We start from the raw sequence: 13611 nt of genomic DNA on the forward strand, positions 1-13611 counted from the left end.
ATATTTTTTAATTCTCCAATAAGGCCACATATCTTGACTAACTTTGTGATCACTCCAGATTTATGCCTGTGCAATAGCAAAATTCATAATAATAGTTCCATTCACATGCTAGATGCTCTTGGGAAATTAAAAGCCAGTTATTTCAATCACAGAGCATCTTGGTCTTACTGATGGAACAGATCTGGAGACATATCTGCCCTTTAGAGAAGAACGTCTGAGCCAGCAGAATAAAGTCCCCACTTCCCCAGTACCGTCACTTCTGGCATCTCCTTTTCATGTGTTGAATCAACCATTGACTTCTGAGATGGCAAAGTAGCCACATTATTGTATGATGACAGAGAAAATGGTGATCTTGTGGTAGTGACACAGCACATTGAGTACAATGACTGATTCTGATACACATTTCCAATCCTTGTTAATTTTTTAGGACTCAACCTCCAGCCTGTCTCACTGAATCCTCACCAGAACAGTAAATAGCATGAATATTCCCTGCCTCCTGCCTGGGCTACCTCCATCAGCTGACACATCACCACTCACAAGCAGGGATGGATTGAGCTCTGCTCCCACTCTCTGTGCTGTCCTCCAGACAAATTGTGTTAGTTTACTGGCAAAATTTAGTTTTTATCATTGTTTGCACTTCACAGTCAATATGGATATGGAAGAATAAGCTGAAATATATGCCTTTTGCATCCTTAATAACAGCGTGGCCTCTCCATAGCTACGTGACAATTCCCTAACACTTTATTTAACAGTAGCAATTTATCATGTCTGACGTATCAGAGTGAAGTAGTTCAGTATCCCTAATTTACAAGAAGCACTGTTCTCTGTGCCTATTTGTACTGCTTATTTCAAGACAGACCAACAGACTGAGTGCTAGCTTTCAGCTTGGAAAACCCGGATTCAGTTCCCTGGCATAGCAAAAAAACTGTCTAGGCTTCAGTTTCCTCTGTATAATATACAGATAAAAAGACTTCCTCGCTTTATCAGATGTTGTGGGGATAAGTGCATTAAAGACTGCAAGTCCCACCAGCACTCCAATAGCCATAATTATCTCAATTAGAAACACGTGGTGCAAGTACAGTGATATTTAATACATACCCTGTGTGTATAACCCATGAGTCAGGGCTGATGCGAACGCAAGCCATGCTAAGGAGTTAAAAATGCTGCTCACCTGTGTGCTCTCCCCTGGCTTATGCTCCATGGAAGTTTGTGTGTCAGAAACCAGCTTCGGCTCCCGGTCACGATGGAGCGTGGCTGCTCAAGTCAGTGGATTTATTTCAGTCGCACACTCCTGGAGGCAGGGGCCCATTGTCTGGGCTGAGACACTCAATCTGGAAGGGAAAGAATAAAAAGGCTCCAGTGTGGAAAGTCATTCATTACAATCTGGAATGAACAAGGAAATCAGTGGGGTTGCTGGAGGTTAAGCAAGGGCAGAAATTGGTCTTTTATCATTGAAATGCCATAGGAAAAAAAAATTACATAAAGTTAGAGATCTAATCCTGCACATCTCTACTCGCATCTCTTGCCTTTATTCATTGCAAGGGGTCACAAAGAAACAATCATGTACATTTGCAGGACCAGATGTTAAATGCATTTATAACAGAATTTCATAAGCAAGCAACTACTTTTTCCTTGGACAGAACTCCAATGAAATTTTGATACGACCTTTATATACTTTTAGATAAAATAAGATTATTTGGATTGCCATCCTACATAAGTAAATTTTCTACTGTAACTTCAAACTCAGAGGCATGCAAACATGCTTCAGAAGTCAGCAAATATTTTTGAAGATTAGATCTGGTGTTCTTTTAAGAGGAACTTTTGTAGTGAAAGAAAAGTAAAAGGATTGATTGCAAAGCTTTCAGATTGCAAAGCTTTCAGTACTGAAGGTGCATCATATTACTGGAAAGTGTGGAGTGAAAGTTGTTCTGAAAAGCTCCAGCAGCATCTGTGCTTATTTTATTGTACTAGTTACCCTTGGCTATGATAACTTTATGCACAGCATCAAAATAATGAGATGTTTTCATAGCTATCCTACAAATTTAAATAAAACTGTGAGCAACACAACTGCTTTCTAAAATGCAGTAATTGACATTCATTTCAGAAACTTTATATTCTCTCCATTTCAGGACTGCCTGTGTTGCAGTGAGCATCCACAACCCAACATCCAGGATTCAGATGAATCCAGCAGTGAGGACAACTCAAAGCGTGCTTGCTGAGCAACAGTTCTTCAAGCAGGAAATTGGGTTCAACCAAGGAAATTGGGTTCAACCAATTCCTGGCAGGAATTCCATAACCTCTGGGGCCAGATTTGGTTCCTATATCAACTCTGCACATGATAATCCTCCCAACTAAGGCATTTCACCTTTCACTTCCTTTACATTCTCTACCTCACATGGTAGCTCACTGTGGTGCTGAGTATGCTACAAAGGAAGGATGCTACAAAAATGACCAGCTAATGGTAAAAAAATGGCTAAATAAAACAGGTGGTTGATCCTATAGACTATTACTCAATCATGAGTCTAACAGGGACCAGTCCAAAACCTGTGCCAGTGTACCACTACTACTAAACCCCTGAGAAGGGTTGCAGAGGTTAAATACCTTGGCTGTGGAACCAGGGTTGGAGCTAGATGATCTTTAAGATCCCTTCCAATCCAAGCCGTTCTGTGTGTCTGTGAATTTTTGCTGTAGCATTTTAATATTTAGTGACTACAGATTTAGAAAATGAGGTTAAGTGGTGGATTTTAAGATTCAGTAAGCAGTACATTTAAAACTGGTCTTTTTTTCCTATTTGAAATACCCAGATATAGACTATCTAGCCTGTTAGACCTGATCATGCCTAATACAGCCATTTTCAGAGTGCATCTAGGTCAGAGGATGGGTTCAAATAATTTTCAGGGGAAGGGACTACAATCTTAATATGCTACTTCATTTACCCTCTTGGGCTGGGTAAAGAAAATATCAGAAAATCTTTCATGAGCCTGTTGGGGAAGATTAGGAAAGGCCACATGAATGCCTTTAAATGACAATCCACAAAAGACTAATTGAGCTAGTGGCAAATCTGCCTTCCTTTCCCTTTCCCTTTTGAATGTGTAGCTATGCCAGTCAGCTGTGAGTTTACTTGAGACAGAACAGGACTTAAACTCACACCTGCAAAGCAAAAATAAGGTGCTTCCCTTACTCTCCCTCTGCATCTCTCTGCAGGAGTGTCTGACACATGACATCTGTTAAGGAGGGTTATAATCTCCCCCCATCCATCCTGTAACCCTGTACTACTAGTAGTGCTTAGACCCAACGGCCTCTTTTCCTAAGGAAATAAGGCTTTTATAGGAGTGCTGTCTGTCCATCTGGCTCTCCATCTGTCAATCCTGTGCCCAGCAATGTATTCTGAACCTGGTGGCTAATTTCACCCCATTCTCTAGAGAGGTAAAAGCTTAAAAGATATAAATATCCTACATATATTATGAAAATCAGTGGCGTGTGAGACAAAGCAGAGCTCATGTGAGTGAAAGGCTGTGGTATGAGCTCGTTAGCTAATTGCTTGGCTTGGGCTGCCAGCTGGCCAGTCAGTACATGCAAACCAGCCAGCTCAGCTACCTGTGAGTGACTTCTTGGATCTTCACACAATGCACCTGGCAAGCCAGCAGAAGAGAGGAGACTTTTGTAGAGGGAGTAGGTGTGCACAGGGAGACGCAAAAATGGAAAAGACTTGCCAAGGGCTGTGGTCAAAGAGAAAATGGTGTTATTGAAGGAGAGAAGAAAAGAAAAGTTGGAGGGTGTGATTTTGTGGGGAGGAATCTATGATTTAAGATGTTAGTAGAGTGACTTGGTTGTTCTTGAAGGACAGAGTTCAACTTAATATCTTGAGTGAGGATTTCCTTTCCCTTTTATCTTCAGATCTTAAAAACAACCATTCTGCTAAAAGTAAGGATCCTTATAATCCTATACCTTGTTTCAGATGATTGAAATTAAGGAAAGAGCAAAAAAAGAGGACACTAGCAGAAAACAGCTTATGGAATGAGCCTTATTATTCCCTCTCCACAGCTAATAAACAGAGGCACCAGAAGACAAACTGGATCACATTTCAAAAGTCCAATTTAAAATGCTGTCAGTAAAGGCATACAGTAAATTGGCCACAGTGTCAAAGCCAGAGCATCCAGTCTCCAGATCTCTGGTGCTGGAATTTCCCTGGTGAACATGGCAGCAGAGTTGCTCTGCTCACCTCTGTGTTCAGCTGATAGATGCTGTGTTTGGGTGTGAATTACTACCCTTGCTCTGTCAGTGGAGAACGAAACCCTACTTCTAGCTTGGTTCTACCATCAATTATACAGATCCTACTGCCACTCTTCTTTCAAGTACATTTTGGCATTATTTAGTACCATTTCACTGCCAGAACACTTCATTATCCCCATTCCCCTGCTCCCTCACCCCTTACATTCCTTTCTGTGTTTGATGCATGTTCAACCACAGCCTAAGAGATAAAGAACAAACATTCAGAACAGACCGACTCCTAAAAAATGAGCTGAACTCAGGATTCCTAGTGTCAGATGATAAGGTGCCCGAGCTAACTTACTGATAAAGTATGTGGTAAGCAAACTCTGTGATCTACACAGATAGCTTAAGCTTCTGCAGTGCTAATTACTATTACAACCTTAAGCTAATATTTGAGCCTTTCTTTTGAGCAAGGATGTGTAACAATTAGATTACAGGATTTGGAGCATTACAAAGAGAGATAAAAGCAGCAGTTTCGTCATGGTATGTGGTATTTTGTTTACATAGAGATAATAGAAGTGATGATTATAATAATTTAATAACAGCTATTCTATTTAGGTCCAAATTCTGATTTCAGGTGCATCAGACCTGTGACAGAATTATCCTGCATTTACTTGGATTGAGGCATGCAGATCTCTAGTCAGAGACCTTTTTGAAGTCAATTGTTCTGAAGAGCCCAGCATGGTGTACAATGAGTTCTAGGTACTCATGGTAGTAAATAGTGAGCCAATATTTCCAAAGAAGGGCTTGGGATTGAGTATTTCTCTTCACTTCTGCCCTGAGCATTGCTGAGAGCCCTGATAGTGTGTATTGCACCCTGATCTTGATGACAGCTCCAGAAATGAAAGGGACCTCTGGTTTTTGGTCTCTGCCACCCTTATGGGTTCCTCTCTCCCCTCTCCACAAGAATATGCATGTGTAAAAACACAATATGCTTGAATACAGTGGTAATGCATAGGGAAAAACCAAACAACAGAGAAACAACAGTTTTCTCTAGCTGTGTGCCAGATTTAATATGTTTTGTTTTAATGTGCCTGGGACATCATCTTTAGAACTTTCTACAGTGTACTAAAAAGAAAAGGCATTTTTTCTGCATGATATTTGGGCATGTTTTTCTATGTCTCACTGTTTTGGTTTTTTTTTAATTTCTTCTCCTAGGCACCCAAGGGGAAAAAAAAAATCACCCCATGTCCATGACAACAGACAGCTTTTCTGATGAACCATAAAATTCCTTGCCTCAGAGATAAGTCAACTCATACAAATGAGCATTTGGCCCCTGAAATTTTGCTGCTGCTGAGATCATAGAAAATACATGACAAAAACACTCTTTGCCAAAAATTGAAATCAAGATTTTCCTCTGCTTTGGAGACTAAAATCAAACTTCCTAACTATGACAGTTTTTCAAGTATTTACCACCATTTCCTGTAAGACAGAATCAGTCACACAAAGCAAAGCTAATTTGTATATCCACTCAGGAATATTAAAAATGCTATTATAGCATTGAAAAATAAACCTATCTCCTAGCAGTGTATTTAAAGAAACTCTCAGCAGCTGAAAATCTGGTCCCAGAGTCACAAGCAGCAAACAAGCAAGGCAATTAACTGAGAAAAGACAAGGACATGTTTTAGCAAGCCCTCATTCCACTTTTAGTCTATCGAAAGTATATAGGAAACCTAAAAGCAGGCAAGGCAGCCAGATAGGATATTTTTCCTTACCCATAGGCACCAGGGTCTTTTCAGAGAGCTGCATCTCGCAGACAGTCAATACTTGGTTGAAAACTTGAAAAACAGGTTTTAAGCAAAAACTCTTCTGAAAATTAGATCCAGACTGAAGAGGCTGAAAGCATCACTCGAAACAGCCAGTTTAATTTATTCAAAGAAAAGCCACATAGCTCAAGGACAGGTAAGTAGGTAAATAAGCCATTGTCAGCCCCTTCTTGGCAAAGAAAGGTACCATGAAAAGCCTACATTAAAGGAGAGCTCTGCATGGGAAATGAAGGAGCCTCAGGTACAGACATTTGATTTATTTTTTCAGAGTGTGGCACAGGGGAGCGTGCACTGGCTCAACCTGTTGTAATCTAACATGTGGGTTGCTCGTTGTTGCGATGATATTGCAGCAGCCTCTTCATTAAAGGAGCTGTGTCTTTAGCAGCAATGATTTGTTTTCTACTTCTGAAATCAAGACCTTGTCACTGCTGCTGTTGCTCTCTGTTGCACTACCCACTTTACCACCTTTTTTTTTTTTTTCTTCTTTCCTTCTCATAGTGAGCAGGAAGGAATGGATAGGTACTATATGTTTCTTATTTGCTCAGCTGACAATCCTTTCACTACTTCATTTCACTTTAATAGGATCTTCTTGTTACCCACCTACTGTATCTCAGCATGGAAAATCCTGGCATCAAAAGGTTGAAAGCTGGAGGAAAAACTTGTCTCCCTGCAGCTCTAGATGAGGTGAGGATGAAACAAAGTCATCTAGTTGCTTTGCAAACAGTATTAAGGCAGTTCAAGGAAGTGTAGGTAGAGGACATTATCTTCCCCACAAATTATTCTCCAGCAGGCTTTTGCTTTTTCCAAAGGCAAAGAAGATGAGGGAAGAGTCACATGTATATTAGAGGTGTAAAACTGTCAAGGAGAAGTGGTCAAATGATTTCTTCCATATGAGATATCAGTGCATTTCTGTTCAGCTTGTGTAGGGGTGTGCGTGTGTTTGTCCAAAAAGGAATCCTGTGACAGAAAGATGTGTGATAAAAGAAGAGTGGAAACTGTGTCTGGGCAGCCCCCAGCTGTGTGCTGGTGTGCAGGGATCTGAGTGTGCATCTGTGTGAGGATTCAGTTGTAGGCAGCACTGGGACCATCTGCACAAGCCCAAGTTCCTCTGCCATATCTACTGATGAGTTTCAGGAAAAGCAGCTCTGGTTTAAAATAGCCTCTGGAATATAATATTAAAACCTTGCACTTAAAATCAAAATTGCTGTTGGAGTCCTAGCTGCACCTCTATTTCCGAGCAGTTACTCTGGGCTTTAAAATCCAATGTCTTATGTAAAGTCTCATTGCAGGGTCGGGGGTGTTTCAGAGAGTTGGATGGGAGAAACCTCCTATCTTGGTCTGGGGGAAATCGAGGGTAAGATCAATGTGACAAAGAACCAAAGGGGATTAAATCAGGCATTTGTGTTGGCAAGGGGAATGAGGCGGGATGGGGGGGAGAAATTTCAGCTCTGCAAATGCCAGACCTGACATTTCTGCTGTCTGCTCTGCACAGCGGCAGCAGGGAGCACGCTGGGAAGCGTGTGTGTACCACTTCCCTCTGCTGGAGGCAGCTCAGACTGTTACCTGCCTCCCTCCATCCCACAATATTTCTATAGGTACTAAAAATGCTCCAACCCCTATCATCTGGCACAGCAGTGATAATGAAGTGGCCACAAATCCTTTCAGTAACTTTCATTTATACAAAAGTCTCAGTGCTGACTGGGGGGTGGAACACAGCAGCTCTTCCAGCACAGAGAAAAAAAAAGGATGAGAGGAAAGGGACGTGTTTTGCAGAGATTGTTTAAGCTGACACATTTTGAAAGGAGCCAGAATACCACAGCCTGGACATGTAACACTTCTTGAAAGAAGAATGAACTGTCTGATTGCTCACAGCTTTGCACAGCCATGCACAGCCTCCCCCAGCTTCAGCACTGTGCAGCACCAGTTAGGGAATGCTTTGGGGTTGTTTAATGTACTAGTGTCCATATAACCATGCACTGATCAAGTTTTTTTTTGGAGCTTGTGCAAGATCACAGGTCAAGGGAATGAGGGGGACTAAATGAATTAGTGAAGAGTAAAAGAACCTGCCTGCAAGCTGTCTTCCCTGTTCACCTCTTGCATCATCTTGAGGCATTAAAATATTTGATATAATACTGTGTAACTAATAGGTCTCCCCATCTAACCCTTGCTTAGAGATTGTGAACATCAATGGTTTTATGGCCAAGGTGAACTACAGGCTTTATAAATGGATAGTTCAGATGGAAATTAATTTTTTTCTCTCTTGAGTATGCAGAACACTTCCTAATATTTAATATTTGCCCTTAGATATATCTTAATGACATTCTCCAGTAGCCTTGTGAGACCAGCCCCAGCTGGACCAGTCCCAACAAGACTAAGTTGGATGGGGCTTTGAGCAACCTGGTCTAGTGGAAGATTCCCTGCCCAAGAGAGAGGTTGAAATGAGATGATCTTTATGATCCCTTCCATCCCAAACCATTCTGTGATTCTTTATTCTATGACCACCACTCCTGTAAAGCCACAGAATGCCACAGGTAGGAGTACAGGTAGTGTGAAAGTCCTGGAAAGCCAGGGGGGTTTTGATACTCTGTTATTTTGCTGATATCAGCCTTGTCATTATCCTCTCATGAGAGCTCTTATAAAAGAAATCACAATCTAGTAGCTCTTTGCCATCAATACACTAAACCCTATAAAGTTTTTTTTTAAAAAAACAGAGTGCCGCTACAGGAAGCCACAAACATGTTACACAACAATTTACAATGCCTGAAGAAAGAACTATATTTATTACAAAGATATTGTCCATTAGAACATGAAAAAAAGAAGCCAAGTTTATGTTTTGTGCAAGAAATGCTCTTGTTTACCTACCATTTTCCTCAGATAGACTAATTTTGTAAAGCATGCATATTATCCCTAGCTTTTCTGCCATTCCAATGGCATGGCAGATCATGCTACCTCCTCAATCAGTCACCCACATCCCTGTTGAAACAAGCTTGCTCTGTGATTCCTAATGAATCTTAGCCATAAGTCCAACCTCAGTAAAACAAATCAACAAATATCTCTTTAGCAAAAAAAATAGGGAGTGAGTAAATATAGAGAGAGTCCATCATTTCACTACTTAATTATTTATTTTTAAGGGGAAAGGGATGGCAATTCCTCACAGACTGAATGATGACACCCATCTGTGCCAACAGAGATGCTTGCTGCAAACAGGAGCTTACTTTTGTTAAAGAAGCCACCAAAAAAAGTGAAAATAAAAAAAGAAAAAAAAAGAAGTTTTCTGTATCTTATGTGTGTATCTACATTGGCATTTAGCTTTGCATCAGATGGGTGCTATTGAGCACCCCGATCTGTTGGCAGCATCTTAACATTTCTACAGGGACTAGAGGGTTAAACAAGTAGGACAGATCTTCTTATGATTATGGAGAAAGACAGCTGAGAGAAAGTAAAACCATTATATATCAAGATATTACTAGATGCCAAGGCAGAATTCTTCCTAAAAATCTGTGACACAGACAGGAGCTGTCATACAAAGGTTACCAAATATAAGTGGAAAAATTAGGGAAGAACATAATCTAACTACTGTCCCTCCAGTTAAATATCTAACACTTGAATTTTGAGAAATTTCATTTTGACTGTTGTCTAAAACAAAAAATATGGGTTATTAGCTCCCATTGGCAAATAATTACTAAATTTATCCCATGTACAGCTGCACTGAAGCTAAAGACATTACAGAACTGAGGTTAGCCTGTAGTGGCCACTCATGTCTTTGAGATTTTAATATCTTTGGAAGTGTGAAAAAGTAGGTTTCCACTTTTGTATCAAATCAATGGCAACCTCCATAGGCACTTCTTTATTTGTATTTAAAAACAAAAAATAAAAACAAATAAAGAAATAAAGACACAAAAGAAGAAAAAAAAAGAGAAAAGTATGGAAAGGAAAAGGGAAAACAAAAAAGAAAAAAGATAAGGAACTGGAGATAAGGAAAACATAAAGGAAATCAAGAGAAAAAATAAAAAGACAGAGAAAGATGTAACCAGAATGCTTTAAGATGTATATTAAAAGGACTGCTGTCTAACTGAATAGGAAACAACAGATTTTCTTCTGTCTTTCTTCCTTCTGATAAGAAAATTCTGATTTCCTTACTTCAAGCAAGGAAAGATAACTAAATGAATGAGCATGCTGGTCACACTAGAGATGCTTTAATTCCAACCACATTTGATCTCTGTCTAATATTCCTGATTATCTCCACCTGTGCGAAGTACTCAGGCAATGAATGTCCCTGCAGGTAGGGTATGGTACTGGATATGATGTTAAATATAAAAATATCGCTTACTGACTTTTAAAACTATTTCCATCCTACTTTTTCAAGCATTCTCTGTCATTGCCACTCTTCTTTGACCAGAAAAAAAAAATCAGACACATAAACAAAATCAGAAATGGAATACATTTTGAGGGTGATTTCCTGTGCAAAGGGAAGGAAAAGGGAAATACTTTTCCCTCTCATTAGAGGGACAGCCTGTAGTAGAGTGAGCCTGAGCAAGGACAGTGATGGAGGGAGAGACCTGAGGCAAACCAAGATCTGGACCAAGAACTTTCCAGGGATTGTCACATTTGGCTGAGGACAGAGTAGTTTGGCAGGGCTACAGCCAGTCCAGCAGCCTGCTGGAAAAAGAATGGGTACATAAGGCCGATGAGGGAGGAAACACTGACCTTAATTCTGTTTCCAAAGACACTATTTTTTCCTAAAGTTGAAAATAAAATAAAAAATAAAATTAATAAATCAAACCAAACAACGACAACAACAAACCCAAAAAATAGGTAATATGTTTTTGTAAAGGTGCAATACAAAATTAGATAGCGTGTGACAAGTGAAAACTATTCTGGTCTGTAACTGTTACTGCACTGTCTGAGTGGTACTCCAGCCTTCATGGCCTCTTTCCACAGCTCTCACAGGACTCTGAACATAGAGTGACACATTGAAGTTTAAGCCCTTAGACAATGCACTGCCGAACCTCAGTTTTCCTCATCCATAAAAGTCAATTAATAAATGTTTTATAAACCTTTCACAGGCCTATGCTATCCTGTGCTAGAAAAAAGGCTAATTTTGTTAAATATTTAACACAAAATATTTTCCCACTGTAAGACTATTTTCACAAGAACTGCAGCATTTGACCATCAGCTTTATAAAGCTCTGTCAGACCTCAAGCTACAAGAAATATTATGGAGCTAAATATTACTTCACCATCCTTGTGCATTTTGGTTTTACATTGTAATAGGTGTAAGGTTCTCTTCAGAGTGTCCCCGCAAAGGACAGGGCTCTCTCTCCAGCTTTTTTCTATTCATCAGTGTCTTGTACTTTGCTCTGTACAAATGTTTGCAGTGATTTGTAAGCAGTCTATGCAGAGGTAGACTCAGCTGAGAGTTATTATTACACTCAGGCAGCTTTATGCATTGACCGAAGATAAAATACACTCATCTCCTTAATACTATATATACACTTTCTCTATATATAGCATTAAAATATCCTTACTGACGCTCTAACCATAGGATCCATAGCTTGCATTTGTATTTATACTTCTTTTTTTTTTTTTTTATTTAGACCTACCACAGTAGTATTCAGACTGAATCAGGGTAGCTTTGTTTAGTTTTGTTCCAGACTATAGTTTCTAAGAGTGCAGGGACACAGTGGTTCAGAGCATAACTCTTCAGATCAGGAGTCTGGACAACTGTTACTGAGCACTCAAGTCTTCTTAAATCTTTTTGTAAACTGAGGAGAGCAGTGATTTGTAAAACTGCCTTGAGATCTGTGTCAGGTAGATGCCAAGTGTGACTATAAATATAATTTGGGCAACTAAAGGGGCTGAAGCCAAGCCCTTTCAGAAGCACATTTTTAAACCAAGGATGCTGAAAATCTCAGGCTCCCCTATTTAAGCTAGAATGCTTTCAAAGCTTGCCAGATCATCCACATTGAATTTGGACAGAAAGTTCCAGAAAGAAGGAAATACTGTTAAACAGGCTGGTGGCTTTGTGCAAGCTCTCTGTGACCACTAAAATCGGGAATATACTTATTAAATATTACATCAGAGCTAAGATTGTTAGAAGATTGCATTCCTCATTTAGCAGAGATCTAGAATTCCAAGAAGGGTTTTGAGCCATTAGTAAAAAATAAGGGCAAATATGTGCTCCTACGCAGAAGAACACTCTGGCAAATTCTCTCCCTTACCACCAATTCCTGGTTGAAACCTCCATAATGAGTGGTAACTGCAGCAGCTCTGCTAAGATTTCTACAGGAAAGTCATTGCAGCCCATTGCAAAATCTCTTCCGTCTTCTCAAGGTTCAGTGACCCATGGGTCAGTGCTGTTAATGTGGATTTCTATGCTGGTGCAGCCGTAGTGTTAAATGACAAGGATGACAGTCTTGCTAATTTATGCAGGCATTGAAAAGAGAGCTAGCCCATAATTTTGTTATGTTTCCAGGGCTTGACTTTTGTTCTAAATGTCAACAGGGTGTGCAAATGCCACAGAAGTCTCCCTCAGGACTTGGCTCAAGTTCATTTGCAGATACTTCTGAGTGTCTTGGATTCATGAACTTAAAAAACTCAGCTTAAATATACAAAAGTAAAACTAGTCTTGATAGACAATATAAAAATACTGTATAAACTCCTGAGAACTTCTATATATTTGTGCATAGATATGTACACATATGTACACAAATGCACATATATATCCACACATACATTCTCTGTTCACAGGATTTCAATTTTAAACAGTCCAATTTGGTCAATTTTAAACAGTCCAATTTACCTCCTTGGATTTTTTTTTGCAGCTGATTTACTGGTTTTCCCCATTTTTCTAAATACTATGTTGCAAATTTCTTAGAATGATAGGCCTGGAAGCTGTCTCTTCAAAAGAAAGAGCATAAACACTATGAGAGGAAACTCCTCCAGACTACTCCAGCAGTGCACCTCAGTTTTTTTTCAGCATAGAAATGCTTTTTGATGTGAAAGACCCGATGACACAAAAGTTCCTATGTAGATCCCTTCAGGGCATGGCAGTGCTGAATTGCTTGGCAGGGCTGAATGGAAATATCTGTGCAAAAAGCTGCCCTTGCACTTGCCCATGCAAATAGAGGGCTTGTGTAGATCTCAGTTGAGTGATGATCAGGAAGGCAGAGCCCGTTCTTGACTAGGATATAGAGTATTTTAGAAGTGAGTGTTTTCCTGGGCATGTGGAGGAAGTTAAAAGTTTTGAGGAAGAGAAATACCAGACAGAGGATGTCTCTGAAGTTCTCTGTTCTTTTGGTAACATTCTCAGACAGATTTTCTTGATCAGGAGAGCCTGGGAATATTTGAGTGAAAAAGTAAAAAGAGCTGAAAGACAGTAGGACTAGCCTTAGAATCAGGCAATGAACAAAGGTGTGTGAACAAAGCACAGGAGACCCGGCTCTTCATAGGTGTTTAGATTGTCCAAACTCAATTTGATCGTGATATCTGAACATCATAGCAAGCTTCCCAGTTGGTTTGGTAGTTTTGACTTGTTATCCCCTTTCTGCCAGATCTGGTATATGACAATTATG

General features: G+C 39.9%; 1 protein-coding gene across 6 annotated transcripts in view; it reads right to left on the minus strand.

Moving 5' to 3' along the window:
- TENM4 (teneurin transmembrane protein 4) overlaps nucleotides 1-13611 on the minus strand; it is a 1547018-nt gene that overhangs the window by 604234 nt on the left and 929173 nt on the right. For all 6 annotated transcript variants that reach the window (XM_038158275.1, XM_038158258.1, XM_038158266.1 and 3 more), the window contains one exon: nucleotides 1172-1331. The gene's annotated coding sequence lies outside the window, so the exon portion shown is untranslated. The remainder of the gene's footprint in view (nucleotides 1-1171; nucleotides 1332-13611) is intronic.

The sequence above is a fragment of the Motacilla alba genome, chromosome 1, assembly GCF_015832195.1.
Source record: "Motacilla alba alba isolate MOTALB_02 chromosome 1, Motacilla_alba_V1.0_pri, whole genome shotgun sequence".
NCBI lineage: Eukaryota > Metazoa > Chordata > Aves > Passeriformes > Motacillidae > Motacilla > Motacilla alba.